Source organism: Pseudopipra pipra, chromosome 11 (genome assembly GCF_036250125.1).
Source record: "Pseudopipra pipra isolate bDixPip1 chromosome 11, bDixPip1.hap1, whole genome shotgun sequence".
NCBI lineage: Eukaryota > Metazoa > Chordata > Aves > Passeriformes > Pipridae > Pseudopipra > Pseudopipra pipra.
In genome coordinates, this window is record NC_087559.1 from 18,586,610 (window position 1) to 18,598,061 (window position 11,452).

General features: G+C 40.9%; 1 long non-coding RNA gene across 5 annotated transcripts; it reads left to right on the forward strand.

The window, feature by feature from the left end:
- Positions 1-1,473: 1,473 nt before the first annotated feature.
- LOC135420493 (uncharacterized) lies at positions 1,474-10,947 on the forward strand. 5 transcript variants are annotated; one of them, XR_010433547.1, is made up of 6 exons: positions 1,474-1,582; positions 7,593-7,740; positions 8,434-8,511; positions 8,967-9,303; positions 9,623-9,732; positions 10,830-10,947. It is a non-coding gene; the product is annotated as an uncharacterized LOC135420493 (long non-coding RNA). The 5 variants fall into 5 exon arrangements; XR_010433546.1 differs by lacking the exon at positions 1,474-1,582 and adding an exon at positions 5,507-5,738; XR_010433550.1 differs by lacking the exon at positions 1,474-1,582 and adding an exon at positions 5,507-5,738 and having other exon boundaries at positions 8,967-9,133.
- Positions 10,948-11,452: the final 505 nt, after the last annotated feature.

An 11,452-nucleotide genomic window follows, 5' to 3' on the forward strand; every position in this document is an offset into this window, starting at 1 on the left:
AAAAGAAGTTGTGGCAGAACAGTTCATTCCTTCCTTTTGGTGCTCCTTAGGGAGTGAATTCTGGCAGCAGGGTGTTCTGGGAAGGAGCAGAGGTGAGCAGGGCATCATCTGCTTCTGCTACATCCGTGGTCAGAAGACCTGGAAGCCTCACTTTAGCAAGTTTTGACTTCTGCTACAGTCTTTAATCCAAATTCTTGGTGAATCCTGATCTCAGGAGCCAAAAACTCTAGGGACACTCTTGGAACAATCCTCAGGCTGTAGAAAACTAAAGGATCATTCTTAGCAGCATGGTACTGGACTGTAAGAGAGCCTTGCCAATATGCCTGGTTTATTAAACACAGAGAAATTGCTCTATATTTCTCTTTGTTCAAATTACAGACCTCCCCATCTCTGTATAACAACTCCTTTATCCTCACAGTGGCGAGGCTGTCACATAAATCTCACTCGTACAACAAGGAGGATTAATTATAGATCCAGAAATATACTTGCCCATATTCCCACCCCTCCACAGCCCACAAACTCCTCTGGCAATTAAAATATCTGGATTATGGGTTGCTTCCCTAGGGTCACTGGAAAGCTAAGGACAGATGCTTGGAATCCACTTGCTGTTGGGAATGCTGCTGCTCTCTGAGACATCAGCACCAAATAAATAAATAATTGAGGGTCAAGTTGGTTTTACTATATTTTGAAACCTCATGTTGATGCAACAGGACCTTGCAGTGCTGCAATAGGGCTGTGTTTGAAAAAGACAGCAAAAGTTTCACCTCATCTCAGCACCAGGCAAAGTCTCATGAGGTTCATGAATAGCAGAGATTTGGTGCAGCTCCAAAATGGGATTGTTGTACACTTGCCCAGGTGGCCTTCCCATGTCTTCAAAGTCATGGGACTCATTGAGTCACAGGCTGGTTTGGGTTGGAGGGGAGGAAGGGACCTTAAAGCCCATCCATTGCACGAAGGCAGACTGGGAGATGGTTCAGATAGGGTTTGTTTTCAGTGTTCTCTGCGATTGTCTCAATTTTAACAGAAGGGAGGAAATTACTTCAGGATCATGAGAAAGTTTATGCTAAGGACATACTTGATATTAATGGTCATTACAGACCTAATGAGAGCCAGGAATTTTACTCTAGAAAACTATTCTGTGTGGGCTGAAAGTCCTTTTTATCACCTCTTGTTATGGTTGTAAACGTTGCAGCACCAGTTTCACAAAATGAAGTTTCCGGCCACTTGTCTGAAGAAAAGCGCCTCCTAGAATTAATGATATTAACATCACTCCAGGCCAGTTTAAAATATTCATTCTGCTGTGCTTGCTTTTATTTTCCAGTGTAGTTGATGCAGCGACGCTTCCCTTCCTCCTGGAGGACTGGCTTTATTGCAAATACAAACTGACTGCTGCTGGGAGTGCTCCTAAAACTGGCTGCAAACAAGTATTAAATACAACCCCCCCCCAGCTTCCATAGAGTTCTGTGTGCTCCTGATGTCACTAAAACATCGTTCCCCACGGCCAGACCTGGCTGGCCCTGGGTCTCTGTATTCAGTGGCACACATGGATAATGGGGTATCTCTGGGGGAAGCTCCTGCTTTGGCATCTCCTTTTTGTTTTGGCTATACAAGGATAAGATACAGCAGATTCCTGTTTTCCTCATGAAATAAGTTGGTGCCCGCTACCTCCTTTCTTCACTGTTAATTAGAATCTGCTAATTCTGAATACATGCTGCCCCCCCCCAGAAATGTAATCCAGGTCCCACCTCTGGACTGTGCTTTTCACATCACAGTTATCAGCCTGAATTTAGGCATCCTGTGGTGCAAATAGGTGTTGTTATTATATTGCAAGTAGCAAAGTACATATATTGAAGTTATTTATGTACATTGACATTATTTAACTTTGCAGCAATGTGGCAGAGACTAAACAGATGCGTTTGCCTTGAAATTCTGATATGTGGAAGAAAGGGGAGAGATTATCTACACGGATACTCTGTGCAGCAGTCTAAATTACAGTGATGAGCTCCAGAACCCTCCTAACCTTAAACCTCTTATTTAAGAAATGAGAGGTAGAAATAACCTGAATAACATTCAGCCTTCCAGCAGCTGTGACGTGTGGGGTTGTTTTGCACCCCTCTGAACAGATCACGTGTGTGTGAGGAGCAGCAGGGCTGGCACTGGGTGTCTCAGGCCACAGTTCCAAAACCCATCTTGGGTTGTGTGACATTGTCAGGAGGGGAGCCACTGTCCTAATAAATCCATGGCTTAAGAGCTGGCAGCAAGGGGAGGGTTTTTTCCCTCTGAAACTCAGTGTAACCTGGCTATAACCTCTTGAGAATGAGCTCAGACCCAGGCAGTTTAGTTCTTGCTCTCGATTTTTCACATTTTTTTTCCACAGCCGTGGTTGCCATTCCAGCAAAGACAGAAGCTTTAGCAGAAGTGCAACATTTGGCATTCATTTTTCCCATCTTCCTTTGAAGCAGATGGAAAGGTCACTCTGGAATAGTGCTACTAAATTAGACCTACCTGGGGTCTGATACAGTTTAACAACTCCTTGCTGTTTTTTTGGCACATTAGGGGATGCTTAATTTGCCATTCATAAAAATAGGTACAGACTTACATGAGAAGACTTTGATTAACAGAGCATGAGTTTATTTCATCTATTCTGATTCAATGTCACTTGAATGTGTAAAATCAGAAACAAGAGAAGGCAGAAGCAAGGAATTAGTGTTGTTTTAATACCTGTCACCTTTTAATTGATAGAATGATTTCTCATAAACAAATTATGGTCCTCAGCCCCTCTAAAATTGATGTTACCTGAACAAATACAAGACTCCCATTTAATCAGATATACCTGATGGGCTTTTCTATCATTCAGAATCTCAACTTTTGCCATTACTGCTGGTTCCAAGTTGAAGACGTGAATGAACAGTTAAATCCTGTCCTTAAGAGCAGTTTTACTTTAATCCACATTTTCTGGGCCTTTCCACTTTGCTGCAACCTGCATACAAAAAATAAGTGTGCATTAGAAAGACTTTTCAAATTCCTGCTGCTCACCTATGAGACCAGAATATTCCGTGTGGAGTAGGGAGGTTTATAGAGATTTTAAATATGCATTATAGATACTTAATAAGATGAAGGAGTGAATTTGCATTTAGATAGATACTGCTATTGCTATGAATACATAATAATTTTGAAATGAATTTTTGTAAAAGAGTTGCTTTAAAGGATTCTTAAAAAGAATTATAAAAATAATAAGTCTTAAATAACAGTGCTATTGTCTATTAATATCAAAGTAAGATGTATGTAAGTGGCTTCAATCCTTTTTGCAAATAGGGGTAGTGAGTAACTGAGGTGTTATTTGTCAAATGCATGTCAGAACAGGGAACGGAACTCAGAATTCATATTTGTAGTCTCACATCCTGCCTGCCTAGACCAGGGTGTCTCTAAACAGCTGCTGGAAAGGTGTCAGAAATGTGGCATTTCTGTGAAAGTCTGTGAGGAAAGTATATAGACCTTGCATAATTGGAGCTGCTGTTTTATTTATTCCAAGTATTCGAAGCCAACCACCAGTCATTTTTCAATCAGACACTGTTCTCCCAGGGGCTTGGACCCATTGCAGGAGTTGCTGCAATCCTGCCCCAGTCTTGCAGTGAGTTGTGTTCATGGGTTGCAGTCGCAAGACTTTTCTTCAACCCATTTCAGTGCCACCAGGCTGCCACTGGCTGACCCTGCTGCTGGGACAGGCAGCATCCAGCACTCCCACATCCTGTGATTTTTCCAGAATCCGTAGATATTTTCTTTGTATGGTTTCTGTAGTGAGCAACAAGGACTGACACCTGGGTCTGACTTTATTGGGTGTTTGAGGACAGCAGAGACATATTTATGTGTATAAGAAATTACACTGACTACAGACATTGCAAAAACCTTTTTTTTTTTGCCAAGTATGAGCCTGGCAAATTTAGTTTGGCTTCTGCGACATAAGATAAGAGTCTTAAAGGTTCCATGTGTCCAAAATGAAAAAGTTCTAGAGGTCAGATGAGGCCCTCGAATTCACCCGTGCTGTGCCACCCTCGGTGACCCATCTGTCACTTCCAATGGCTTTGTGTCACTGTAATGGACTGAAACTTAGTAAACAATTCTGTTTGTAGTTTCAGGAGATGTATTATAATCGCAGTTCACTGCTTGGAGTTGTGTTACCTCTACAGTATGTGAAGGGGTGAAAAAAATTTGATTTTTAGCTGGTCAGCTGCTGTGACCAGAATCCAGCTCTCCTGAAGCAGCAGCACTGCGTGCAGTTTCATTTTCAGGGGGGAGGTGCACTTAATTGAAACCAAACAGCATATTTACCAGTATGGATCTCAGGGAGCTTGAGCATTAACTGATTCCATCTTTCAACACTGCTGAAAGCCAGATGACACGAGAGAGAATGTTCTGTTCCTTAATGGTGTAGCAAACACTTCAGGCTGACCATCCCAGAACTGCTTTCTCTGTTGGTGTGTTGATTCAACAAGATGGGAACAGGAGGGAAAAGCAGTGGCTCAGCATGAACTATAGTTTGGTAAACAGCATTGGTGAACACAAGAGGAAAGGAAAATCATTCATTTAAAAGCTGGATCTCTCCGATCCCCCGATTTAGAGAAAAACTGCACAAACAGCCCAGCAGGCATCGAAAAAATCTGATTCTGTCTTTTGTCACCTGCTTAGCAGGTCGTCATCTGGTGATGTTACACATTTAGTGAGAGACTCCTTTTGAACAGCTTTATCTGTCACATATCAAGGCTGGTATTTTGGTTCTAAAAGGGCAGCATGGTGGTTGTGCCCAGCACTCACCACACTTCCACAGGGAACAGTACCACTTACCAAGCAGTTCTGCTCTCAGATTGACAGCAAGGACACCAAATTCCAGCTCCACTGTGAGTCTCAAAGTACTGCAAAATTCAACCCCAGTAAAATCTTGGAGCTTTAAAACTGATGCTTTCAGAAGATAAGCACAGGCTCAGATGTAAGGCAGTTTCAGAGCCTTGGCAGATGGCTACTGAAAAGTTGTTTCTGACAGAAAACTGAGATGAGCCACAGTGAGATGAATGAGTTGACACCAAGAGTTCAAGTGTGTGGTAGTTTATTTAGTGTGCAGTCAGCTTGATTTTCAGCCTGCTGTCTATACTCTCCTTGTGACTAAAAATAAACCTCCACGCACAGCAAAGAAAGTAATTTACTGGCACTTGGGCCCGATTTAAGAATTATAAAAGAAGGAAACATTAGTTGCATTTCTGTAAAAAGCACTTAATCAGCAAAGCAGAGTTCCTTTAAAACCTCAGAATGTTTATTTCTCCTTCCTTTTACTAAGCAGTCTTCCCCTTCAAGCCTGAATAATTGTTTCCCAATGAAAGACAGAAATAGTTTTAGAACAACTTTTACTAATGTTTACTGTGGCATATCGTGCTTATAAAATCTTTTTAATATGTAACCATTTAACTTCTGTTGGCAAGATAAATTCACGGTGGTACAGATATTTTGTAAATACCACACTAACTGAGCATCTGAGTCAGAGCAGATTGTAAAAGAAAATGGCCTTTGGAATAGACTCTGGGGTTTGCACACCACTAAGATATATTAGGCAAAAAATTTTAGGATGAACCAGAGTTGAGAGTTCAGTATGTTCTTCATGCTGCAGATGGCAACTACGTGCCCTGAACTCGTGTGGGGGCATTTCTGAGGTCACCAGCCATCCCTGGGGGAAGTGAGTCAGCAAAAGCGTAAGTGATTTCAACACCTTTGGTATAAATTCCATAGATTAGTAATATGAACTTTACAAAACTTTTGCTAATTCGGGACCTGTAAGACTTTCCACTGAGTGACTAAAAAAAATTATACACACGGCCACAATATTTGCATTAAAACAGTGTTAAGGACTCGAGCAGGAACAAGATTCTATTTTCCTGCTGCATTTGAAAAACTGTCCCTGCCCTAGGAAAGGTTGAGGCAAGATAGTAGCTATTATAAGCTAATTGAATGAAGAACATTAAGAATGAGAATAATTATGTTATTGGGACAGAAATATATTGCTATTTATACCACGGTTCAAAAGATCTAGAAAAACATTTTTTGCAAAGGCAGATATATCTAAAATGCTTGTGTTGGTAAGCAAAATCAATTGGAAAACACACACCTCAAGGTGAAAAAAAAAAGCTAAAAAAGCAGTTTTCAGGAAAAAAGTATCAAAAAAAAGACCTCCAGTATCTGGTAAAAGAGTAAGAAAAGCATGTGTGGTTTAAACTGGAACATTCTTTAGGAGGAAGCACAGAAATTTATATCTGAAAGCTAAAGAGGATGTTTTTTGCCATCAGTAATATAAGAAGTGAAGTTCAGATGTCATTACATGGCTGTGGCCTGTTAAATGTACCAAACATCTCTTCATATGACTGCAGAACTAGGGTCCAAAACTGCAGCCACCCCCTGACAGCAACCTGCACATCATAAGAACAGAAGCAAAATGCACAAAATACACAGTCCTGGAGACTGTTCACGGTGGAATTCCCTTCTCATTCCCCAAAGGATTCAGTTCTCTGGATCAGCACACGGCAGTTCTCTGTTCACCCCAGTGGACAATAGTGTGACAAACCAGGAGGTTTTATCCCATTGTTCCAGGCAGTCTGCACATTAAACTCACACAATTATATCTAGAACAAATTGAGCACATGTCAGTTGCTCCAGACTTTAAGCACTTTAAAAGGCATCCACATGAGCCTTCTCAGAGGTGTATTCATCAGGATGCTCTCTGTTACAAGTGTTTCCCCTAATCCAAGACCCAAATACATAATGCTGAGCCCTACAGGCATTTTGCAGAATTGTGATTCTCCTGTGGGACTCTGTGGCTGTAATACAATGAATGGAATATATCCATTTATAGATGGAGTTTTCCATCTGTGGCAGGTTGAAAGTGCTAATTCAAACGTCCTCCATTTCTCTCTAGTGTTTCAGGACACAACAGGATGAAAATCACTTATATGAAATACGACAGATGTTGAAAGCCAACACATTTTAGACCATTAAATTATGTCTGTAATTTCTACCTGCTATTGTCAGAGAAAAGATATGAGAAATGGGGTGTTTCTATGCAGTATTTCTGGGCCATTCAATTATATGTGTATAATTTGCATGTTTGTATCTGTTTTATGCACCTGAACACTGACATCCAGTTGTCACTTGACTGTTAATCAACTTCTTCCCTTGTGATACGAAATGCAGTCATCATAAACTGCACAGAAGGTTTCATAACCTGCTGCAGTGCAGCCACGGTGGTGTTCATATTCCAACACAGCCACCCATGTTGCTTGGCCACACGCCTCTGGTCTGGATTTATGGAAGAAGCTAAAGAAATGGAGCTTGTCGTATATCTTATCATGTGTGGAAATAACCTTGCAGAAACATGTGGTGAGGATTTTGTGGCAGCTGATGTGCAGAAGCAACCCTGAGATAACAGCTCAGGGAAGACCAAGCACTTCAGCTTGAGTTAAACACACCACGGTCAGCTCCAGGGGAGGGCTTGAGTCATAGCACAGTTTCACCAGCATAAATACAAAGTGCTGAGTCTCCTCTTTTTACTTCAGAATAGGTCCAACAGTTATTTATCCATTTATCCATTATTTATCCTGCATTTTGAGCAGTGAAGACCAAGCCTTCTGCAATATGGCCGCTTCTGTATTGGTTCATCCATTTCCAGGGGAAGTGAAACACAAAATGCCACTCTTTCTGCAGGTGAGCAGAGGGGATTTTTCAACCTCTGAGGGATGAAGCACTGTTGACTGGTCGTACTGCCCAGAAAAGTCCTGACCAACCAGTTCTGTCCTGTGCCAACCTCTTTAATTCGCTCATGTTTTTAATATGATCTTATTAATATCTTCATAGTAACATATTAATATTAATTAACATAACAGACATTTCTCTCAATGACCACACTCATGATCAGGGTTAATATTTTTCAATTCTTAACATAATGTAGAAAGTCTTTCTGTCTCATCTCCTTTTTCGCACTCAGATTTCTAAAATACGTCTTGCTTACAAAGCCCTCACTACTAAATAGTGTTTTAATTCCATTTTATAGACTTGGTTTCATCCTACAAAGGCAACTTTAGCTGGCACAGCATGTCCATATTTGCATGATCTGAAATGGCCGTGCTTGACCTGCCCATTCCAGCGATACCTGGTCACAGTCACCTGAGTTATGAGAGGTGTTTCCCAGACAAACTACTGGTGACCAACCTCAGCTCAGCAGCACTGCGCTTTCCCCTCCCCCCGTGGCAGTGAGACCAGTCATTTTTAAGGGAGTGGTAACGATCCCAGCTTTGTGCTGAATCTCTTTTTCCTGGCAATAATCAGGAGGTAGATGTGATAACAAAGCCTGGGGCTCCGAGCCCAGAGTTTACTTTTGAAACTTTGGTGTCTGTGCAGGAGATCCCTTGTGTGGCTCAGACAGTGAAGATGCAGAACAACTAGGTGGAGATCACACATTCTCCCCAACTCCTTCAAGTATGTAAGATGTCCTCAAAGCCCACCCAGCACCTCATAATCTGACCATTCTTTCCAGTCTGACTGTCCCTTACACAGCTTGACAGATGCAAACAAGATTTCCCTACTGTTTGCACTTCCTTTTATGAGTTATTTACTTTTTTTTTATCTGGAACCTGGATTTGAAGCGCTCCTGTGCTCACAGTTTTGATCCAAGGGAATCCAGTGGCTGGCTGTTTGTAGCTTACTCACTGTTTAAACAAGCCCATAGTTAGGCAAAGAGAACAACTAGCCTAGTTTACAGAGTTTAGTCTATCCTACACTGACAGAATTATCTCTATTTTAACATGATTAGGCCAAAATTTACTGCAGTTACTGCAGTTGCCACAATAGAACAGGCAAGGCCAAGATTGGTTAAAATACTTCTGTAGGAAGCTTAATGATCTTTGAAAGCTGTTTGTCATTCTTTCGTTCAGAGTCCAGTCTGAGGATCATGTACTTAAAAATCAGCCCTTGGGCTTCAGGCTTCACTTTTCCATGCTGGTGACCATCCTTGTCATGTGGGTCCAGAAATAGAGCCTTGATAAACCTTTAGCCCAACATTTCTTATGGCTGAGACACCAGGAGAAGCAGAGCCCAGCAGGTAATGGGGCAATGAAAAAAGGGATTTAACCTACACTTGAGTTCAAAAGGTACAGGGAGAGGTGAGGAACAGAACACAGGAAGGGCAGGAACAAATGAGCCAAAGAACTACACAAAGAAGTACAAATGAGACACCAAGCCATTATGAGTTGCTCCCTTGGTTTATGACAGGTAATTGTTTGCCTTTGTGTGCTCATAAATGCATCTAAAATAAACAGAACATTTCCTAGTATAGGCCATGGCACTGTTTTTTTCCTGGTAAAAGTTTTAAGAATACCATCAGAATATTTAGATGCTGACATGTAAAACTCAATAAAAGAGCTACAAGCCTTTTCCTGTTATTAAACAAACGGAAAGTAAATATTCAAGACTGGGATATATTCCGTAAGAGGATGTTCTGGGTTTGGTTGGTTTTTGTTTGGGTTTTTTATTTAAAAACATATACACTTTTGGCAACAAATTGATTCATTTTGTTTATTTCCATTCTCAGAATGTGATGATTTAGGCCTTTATCTTGATTTCCTTGTTATTTTGTCCTTCTGTCGGCTATGACACATGAACCTGGAGAGCATTTAGGATGAGCTCTGAGACACAGTTCAGGTAATATCTGAAGCCTGTAGGATTGTTTCTGTGCTTAAAGGCAGACAGCCATGTTAAAGCACATTCCTGGACCAGGCAGGGTCTAAATTAAACGGAGTGACACCAGATTTTCATTTTGTTATGTAATAAAAAAAACCTGTTCTGTTTTCTTAATATTGTAAATGAAGTAAAAGTGTTGGAGTCAAATTCAGTTTTAGATTTTACACTCACATATACGAGAATTATAAATCACTAGAGCCTAGTTTGCATCTGGTGCTGGAACCTGCCTTAAAATGTTCTGGCACATAGCATTCCCTCAAATCTATCCTATCCTTACATTTAACAAACTGAAAATGCCTGGAAAACCAGAAGAAAAACAGTGAAAAAAAATCTGCTGGGTTATGCCTAGAACAGAATTCAATAACCTTAAATAAGGCCTTCATTTCAGCTCCTTGGAATTCCCGAGTATTTGAATGAAATAGCTGCTCTCCGACCTCTTATTAATGAATGGGTATGGAAATCACAAAAATTTGCAGTGAAGAGCATCTTGAATAAACAAACCTAGAGTTTTATTAAAATTGTGAGCACAAACTTACATGCACAGGAGCATGACTGTGCCTTCCAACACCCATTAGATACTCAGGCAAAGTAGGTAAACACTAGCCATCAATATTTGAAGAGAAATGTAATGAGCAAAGCAATTATTTAACAATTATGCAGGTGGATCTAAAAATGTGAGCCACTGTTTTAAGGATTCTGCACTCAGCTGAATGCAAAACAGAGCTATGAATAGAGAAACTAGGGGGGAAAAAGCTTTTTCCAACTATTTATATTAACTGCAAGTTAATATAAAACACAGAATAATTTGAAAAATGATTAGGAAAAGAAAGGTTGTAAACAATCAGGGAGACAACAATCAATATGTAAAAAGTCTGCCAGCCTTAAAGGACCTGTTTGAGAGCCTAAGATGTGCAAGTGAAAAGTGGGGTTTGAGTGTTTTGTGCTAGATTTGGTGCCTTTTTAGACAGAGGCCCAGGTGCACACTTCCCTAATATGAAAATCTATCTTGTATTTACATCTCTCAATGGAGCATAGCAATTTTTCTGCTTTCTGCACAGGGCTGCTGCGGTCACTGAAGCTTTAATTGAAAATTGCTGAAACATGGACACCTAGTGGAGACACCCCACTCTGACACTTCTCTTTCCAGTTGAAATACAATTTAAAAATGGACTTTTACTGACGGTCTTGCCCGAACCTGGAGTTTTGTCCTTGTTTCTCACTGCCCTGCCCAGTGCTCAGCCACACGAGGTGAAGGCGAGAGTCAGAATTTGACAAAACAGAAGCTGTACATCATTTAACAACTCACCCAGGGGATTGATGAAGCAGAAAAACTAATGACCTACAAAAGAACAAATGTTTCATCACCAAAAGATAAATAAATCTGATGCTGGAGCTCAAGGGCTGGGTAAAACTCAGGGGCTGTAAGTGCCCTTAATTGCTCCTGGAATGGCAAGCCCAGACTTTCTGCATTAGTTTCCATGGGGAGAAGGAAAGAAGTGACTTTGGGGAGGCTGAAAGATTTGATGCAGAGAAAATGAATGTTCACATCATTTACAGATTCATGTAGTTTGTAATAGAAATTACAAAAGGACAAGGAGTGACTGTGCCCTGTGATGTCTCTGAGAGCCCTCAGGCTATACCTGCTGGGATGGGATGGGATGGCAGCTGGATCAGAGGGTTT